The following is a 7,205-nucleotide window of genomic DNA, read 5'->3' on the forward strand; positions in this document are numbered from 1 at the left end:
ACTGAAATCGTCCATAAAAACTTCCATAATAGACTCAATATACTCTGAAAATATCTCCATCATACACGTTTGAAAGGTGGCAGGGGCATTACACAAACCAAAAGGCATCCTGTGATAAGCAAAAACGCCCTGAGGACAAGTAAATCTAGTCTTAGCTTGATCGTCTGGGTGGATAGGGATCTGAAAGAACCCTGAATACCCGTCTAAATAGCAGAAAAATTAATGAGAAGCTAACCTTTCTACCATTTGATCAATAAAAGGAAGAGAAAAGTGATTCTTCTTGGTGGCGGCATTGAGCTGTCTGTAATCTATGCACATCCGCCACCCAGTCATTACTCGAGTAGGTATTAATTCATTCTTAACAACAGTTGTCCCTCCTTTCTTCGGGACCACCTGTACTGGACTCACCCATTTAGAATTACCAACAGAATAAATAATACCTGCATCCAGCAGCTTCATTACCTCAGCCATCACAACATCCTGCATCTTCTAGTTCAGCCGACGCTGACCCTGCCTGCAGGGTTTGTGATCTTCCTCCAGCTCTATCCTGTGCATACAAACATCGGGACTAATCCCCTTGATATCGTCCAGTGAGTAACCCATTGCTTTCCTGTTTTTCTTAAGTACAGCTAACAAAGAAGTCAACTGATTGTTATCAAGCTTAGCACTAACAATGACTGGAAATTGCTCAGTATCATCTAAGAAAACATATTTAAGATGAGAAGGGAGAGGCTTACGTTCCGGTACCTTTACCTCAATGAAGCAAAGAGTGCTAATCATTTGTTCCACTTGTTCTCCCTCATGATCATCTAAATCATCAACAAGCAAATCCAACGCAGCGTCATCGTCGTCTGGGTTATATGCACACTCATCAAAAAGCATAAGAGCTTCTAGTGGGTCCTTCATAAAAGAACCCGACCAGAAGTCATAGATAGACTCGTCAATAATGTCAACCGAATAGCAAGTATCCTCTATCATTGGCCGAGCCAAAGTGCTAGACAGACTGAAGGTGATCGCGTCATCCCCTACTGCAAGAGTCAAACGCCCTTGTTTGACATCAATAACGGCCCCAGCTGTACAAAGGAATGGTCTTCCTAAGATAATTTAGGTCTAAAACAATGAAATCAACTGGGATAAAGAGCTTGCCTATTTTCACAGGCACGTCCTCTAAGACACCTAAGGACTTCCTAACAGATCTATCAGCCATCTGTAGGGTAATGTTAGTCACTTTAAAATGACTCATGTTCAGTTTCTTGCAGACAGGAAGAGGCATGACGCTAACACTGGCTCCTAAGTCACAAAGAGCCTGATCAATGACCAAGTTGCCTATAATACAGGTAATAGAAAAGCTGCCCGGGTCTTTCATTTTTGGAGGAGCCTTATTCAAAAGTAAATTACTAGACTCTTCCATAAATGAAATCGTCTCAAATTCACTTAAATTTCTCTTACGCGTCATAATATCTTTCATAAACTTAGCGTAAGTAGGTACCTGAGTAACAAGTTCGGAGAAAGGGACAGTTACCTGGAGATTCTTCACGACATCCACAAACTTACCGTATTGTCGCTCTATCTTTGCGTCCTTCAGACGACCTGGGAAGGGCACTCTGGTAGCAATGAGTGGACCCGCAACTTTCTCCTTACCTTTATCAATGCGTGACACCTCCACAGCAGGGGAAGGTGACACGGTAGCGGGATTGGATAGTAAAATAGGATCTCCGCCACTTCTGGTACTCGATCGAGCAGAATTACCACTCGATCGAGTGGTTTCACATTGCAATATACTCGATCGACCATCTTTATCACTCGATCGAGTGATTTCTCCAGCAGATTCAGTCGATCGAGTAAGAATATCACTCGATCGACCATCTTCAATTTCTGCACTACTCGACCGACCAGTATTTTCACTCGATCGAGTGATGGGATGAATTGATTCACTCGATCGAGTAGATAAATCACTCGATCGAGTGTCTTGATTACACGCAGAAAGTATTTCTTGCAAAAACTCGTCTATATCATCCTCCGAGGCATCTTCAGCTATCAAAGCCTCGTCCTCTGGTACTTTTGGCCCTTCATAAGTAAGGCCAACTTGGAAATTTGTTGCACTAACTGGATTGCACGTCGGTAGAAGCTCGGCTTCTTCTTTCGCGAGTGTTAACTGCGCGACTTGTTCTCTCAATTCCGATATAACCGTTTCTTTCCTATTGCACTTTTCTTCAAACTGTTGTGATATGCTCATCACAAGGGATTTTAATTCGGCAATTTCTTCATTTGCAGAAGGAGGAACCGGTTGCGGCGTTGGCGTGGAAGGGGTAGAGACATTCTTTATTTCTTCATACAACTGAGAGAAAGGAACTCCCTTCTTGTATTTCTGGTAAGCAAGGACGCGCTCTACACTTTCCATGCATCCAATAGGGTCATGCCCTTCCGTGCCACATCTACCACATGGCTCTATATGCTCAGTAATCGTAGGCATCCTGGCAAATAGACTTTCAAAGCAACGACTAACCTGCAAAACTAAACAAAACTAAACAAAACTTTGCAGAAATGAGATCAGCCTCAAGGAATAAATTCCTTGAGACGAGAGACAAACTTAATTAAAGCAACAAAATTGCGCCACCTCCCCAAGAACGGCGCCAAAATTTGACACGTCGTCGCGTGCACTGTCAAAAATAACCAACTGGCTCTAACTAATATAGCTAGGGAAGTCGGGTCGAATCCACAAAGAGGTAGGAAATTGTCAGCTAAATCTAAGTTCGTCAAGGTAACCAAATTGGAGGGGGGGGGGGGTTTAAATGTGATATTCTAAACTAATAAGAATAGGGAAGATAAAATAAGAGAAAGGAATTAAGCAGACAAAGAGAAACAGCTAAGACAAATGGTTCACCATAATCATTCAGTCAAGTAATCTAGGTCTCAGGTCAATGCAAATACGGTCTAAGGAGCAGTGAATATCTCCTTTCGGTCTCAATTCGCCCTAAAGCGTAAATAGCTTAGCTTTCGCCCTCACTACAATACCCTATTGTTCGCTACTAGTCTCGCCTTTTCCAACCTTTCGGTCCAGGTCAAGGATCACTGAGATATAAATGCCTAATCGCGTCGACTCAATTAGACAGATACAGATAATTGCAACATTTAAACAACAAAGACTATACCAGCATTAACCCAATAAATCAATTACTATCCCTTCATAATTATGGATCCCCTATAGTCTTAGCAGAAGGAAATTAGCCACTCATCGTCATCGATGTATCAATAACAACAAATAGGTAATAAAGAGAATTAAACATGGTAAATAAACTTAACAAGAATTGAATTAAAGCAAGAATGATAACAATAAAAGAGAGAAGGAAGTTAAAGCAATAAAAAGGATTAAAAGATTAAAGGAGAATAATAATACCAATCCAATCTGAATCCGAGTAGCGGAAATGTAAAGGAAGAACAAAATTCAACGAACAGTAACCAAGTATAGAGTGAAAGTGAACAGATCGAAGAGAAGCCGAGTAACGTAGTCCCTATACTCTATTTTATACGAAAAATCCATCCTAAACCTAATCTATGGACTAATTGTAACACCCAGGATATTTAAGAACATTGTTGACCGTTAATGTTGACCAAACAGACCTTAGGGATGAATGGGTGAGGTATCAGACTTGTATCATGAGGTTTATAGGATTACTTGCTCGACCTAGCTGAGGCTACTCGGCCGAGTATCACCCATACTCGACCGAGTAGAGCCTACTCGGCCGAGTACTCTTGTACTCGACCGAGTATGGCTGCTGTCGACACGTTATTATAAACGCAAGTTCGCGAGATTCATTTCATTTTCTCATTTCTTTGACAGTTCCTCCTTCTCTAACCCTAGCCTATCTCTCTCCCCTATCACCCCATATCTTCACACTTTAATGAAATTAGCCTAAACCTCCACCATGGGAATGTCGGGATTCGCCGAGAAAGGATGACGGAAGTGGTGGTCGTCTATGTCACCTTCGATGCGTAATGTTAGGTAAGTTTCTGCCTTGTGTTCTTTTGAGTGATTCTTTGAGTATAGTTGATAACACCATTTTAACCCCCATATTTTGATGTCCCGGACCCATTTTTGTCATAATAAATGAAGCATTATAAACTCATTTAGTTAGTATTAGCTTTACCCGATTACTTTCCCTTCACTCTTCGCGTAGGACATGTTTTGAGCATTTTTCCCGTACTTATGAACCCTTTTTGTAGGTACCGTGCTCCAAGATATAAGAAGAACGAAGTTGGAAGGTGATTCGCTTGAAGAATGGAAGTAACTAGGAGGAATTACGGCCGAGAGGCAAAACTTTGCCTGGACCGGGCATAATTATACCCGCCAGGTAAAACTTTGCCCGGACCGGGCATAATTATACCCGCCAGGTAAAACTTTGCCCGGACCGGGCATAATTATACCCGGCCGGGTAAAACTTTGCCCGGACCGGGCATAATTATGCCCCTCGGCTGCAGATTTCGTTTCTCTCTTGTATTCTCACCTAACTCTTTGTACTTGATATAAATACTTAATTTCCCAGAAAATTAGGGATCCAATCCTAGTTTGGGGAAGAAATTTGTAAGGTTAAGAGAGGAAAACTCAAATCCTTTGTAACTTGGCAATCATTCTTCATCAATCAAAGATTATTATTATTGTTCTTACCTTGTTCTTCCTTATTGTTCATCCTTTCAATAGTTGGTATTGTTTCTTTCCTTTTTCTCTTTTCTCCCTTGTTCTTCAATTGTTTTCCATTGTTGTTTGTTGTTGTTAGATTTCTTTTTGTTGGAAGTTGTTGAAACTTGTTGTTTGTTGATAGTTTAGTCAAAGTCTCTCTCTCTTGTTTGTTGTTCATGTTAAATTTGCATCTTTCTTGTTTAATTGTTGTTGTTTCCACCATTGTTGCTCTTTTCATTGTTTATCTTTTCATTATTTCTCTTTCCTTTGTTCATCCTTGGATAGTTGTCCTCAAAGACTTAATCTTTGAGTTGATTGAGTAAAAGATTGTGACTTTTAGTTTAATCAACCTTGTTATTAGATTAAATCACTTTTCCTCATAATTATTGTTGGATTGTTGCATGTTTAGTAGTAAGATTTATCTTCCCACCATGTTTATGACCAAAGTTTCCATCTTTATTGTTTATTTTGCAATTAGGACCATGATTAGTGAGTAGTCTTCCACTAGGGCTCGGTTTGACCCAACATGAGTAATTTCATTAATTGAATTTCATAAAGGCTAATTATTTGGGGAAATTGGTGAGGGTAGTTTAGAGGAATGACTTGGGTTATGGGTTGACTCTTGGGTAGTGTTGACTTACGACCCTTGACCACCAACGAGAGTTGGTTAGGTTGTGATTTGGATACCCGAGATTTGACCCTATTGTTGACCTCGGTTGAGACCGAAAGGGAGAACCGGGGTAGGACACCTCTAAATTAGCGTTTGAAATCGACCCTCGAGAGAGGGAGTGGGATGACCCGGGAATTGATGGGGCTTAATGACCTTAGCAAATATCGGACTACCTCGGGAAAATGCATGTTTTTGGGGTAGTGGGGGTATTGAGTTAGGGATTCCGACCTTCGAACCCGAGAGGGGGGTTGGTGGGTAGTGCTAGTGTCCTATTTCGAACCCGAGAGGGGGGTCTTAGGCGAATTAGAGCCGTCACCTCCTCACCTAACTACCCTTGTGATTAGCCTAGAGGTTTAACTATGTGGAATTGCGAATTGTTTGGGAAGAACCGAGTCTTAGGCCGTTTAATCATTTGAATTACAACCTATCATTCGTCCTTGTTTATTTTCCTTGCTTTTGTTAAGTTTGCATTTCATTTTGTTTTAGGTAGCATTAGTATAAAAACCATCATCTCTTATTTTCGACTTAGCTAAACGATCGGATTAGAACAATTAGTAATCTTTTCAACTCCTTGTGGGATCGACCCTTAATAGTGTACAACGATAAAATCGTGCACTTGCGAGGTATAGCTTGATACCATCAAGTTTTTGGCGCCGTTGCCGGGGAGTTCGGCTAGATATTAATTGTTTTCATTCTTGTTTAGACTAAGTCCTTTGTTACTAATCCCTCTCTTGAGTGTGTAGGACTTTTTGCATGAGAAGGAGAACTCGAAGAGGTCATCCAATACGTCCGATTGACCACGAGATCGAAGCAACTGCAAGAAGACTAAATTCACTTCGTAGAAGAGGGCTTATTGAATCACCAATTCCTCAAGAAAATATAGTGATTGAGGACCTACGAGGAGAACCCCGCGTCTTTGAAACTTTCGAAAATCCTTTTGCAACACCGGAAACGGAAGTAACAATGGCCGCGGTTCCTATGAGAGATAACTTGGCTCCGAAAAAGGTGGTGAATCCGAGTATTGTCAAGCCACCTATTCAAGCTAACAATTTTGATGTGAAAGCCACCTTGCTACAACTTGTCCAAGGGAACCAATTCGGAGGGGGAGCCACCGAAAACCCCAACGAGCATCTTAACGAGTTCTTGGATAGTTGTGACATGTTCAAGGCCAATGGAGTCACGGAAGATGCCGTACGCCTTAGGCTTTTCCCTTACTCTTTGAGGGGAAGTGCCAAGGAGTGGCTTAAAAGTTGTGAACCCGACTCTCTTCGGACTTGGGATGATGTCTCTAAGGCTTTTCTCAACAAGTATTTCCCACCCCAACGAACCGCAAGAATCAAGAGTGAGCTCCAAGGGTTCACCCAACAAGAAGATGAGACCCTTTATGAAGCATGGGAGAGGTACAAGGGCCTCCAAAGGCTATGTCCTCACCACGGTATTGGAGATGATGAGCTCATCAACAATTTCTATGAAGGGTTAAACAATGATATGAAGATGAACCTTGATTCCGGCTCGGGGAAGGGAGCTTTGGATAAGATAGATCACAAGACGGCAAAAGAACTTATTGAAGAAATGGCTTCTCGTACCTTTCATTGGAACAATGATAGGCACAAGAGGAAAGGGAAGTCAACGGTCGAATCGGCCAACAATGTGGAAGTGAAAGAGATGATAGAAGAGCTTAAGCAACAAGTTGCTTTGATGAGCTCAAGCAAAACACCTAGCAATTCTTCTATGAGGAACCAAGTCTATAGTTGTGAGCTTTGTGGAGACCAAGGACACCCACCCAATGAGTGTCCTTTGGTGGTTGGAGATGGAAGTTGTATGGAGCAAGTGAACGGGATATGGGAGTCTAGTCCG

General features: G+C 41.7%; 1 non-coding gene across 1 annotated transcript; it reads right to left on the reverse strand.

Moving 5' to 3' along the window:
• Window positions 1–6,680: 6,680 nt before the first annotated feature.
• Window positions 6,681–6,787, reverse strand: LOC141640461 (small nucleolar RNA R71). Its single transcript, XR_012542993.1, has one exon. It is a non-coding gene; the product is annotated as a small nucleolar RNA R71 (small nucleolar RNA).
• Window positions 6,788–7,205: the final 418 nt, after the last annotated feature.

The sequence above is a fragment of the Silene latifolia genome, unplaced genomic scaffold, assembly GCF_048544455.1.
Source record: "Silene latifolia isolate original U9 population unplaced genomic scaffold, ASM4854445v1 scaffold_79, whole genome shotgun sequence".
Lineage (NCBI taxonomy): Eukaryota > Viridiplantae > Streptophyta > Magnoliopsida > Caryophyllales > Caryophyllaceae > Silene > Silene latifolia.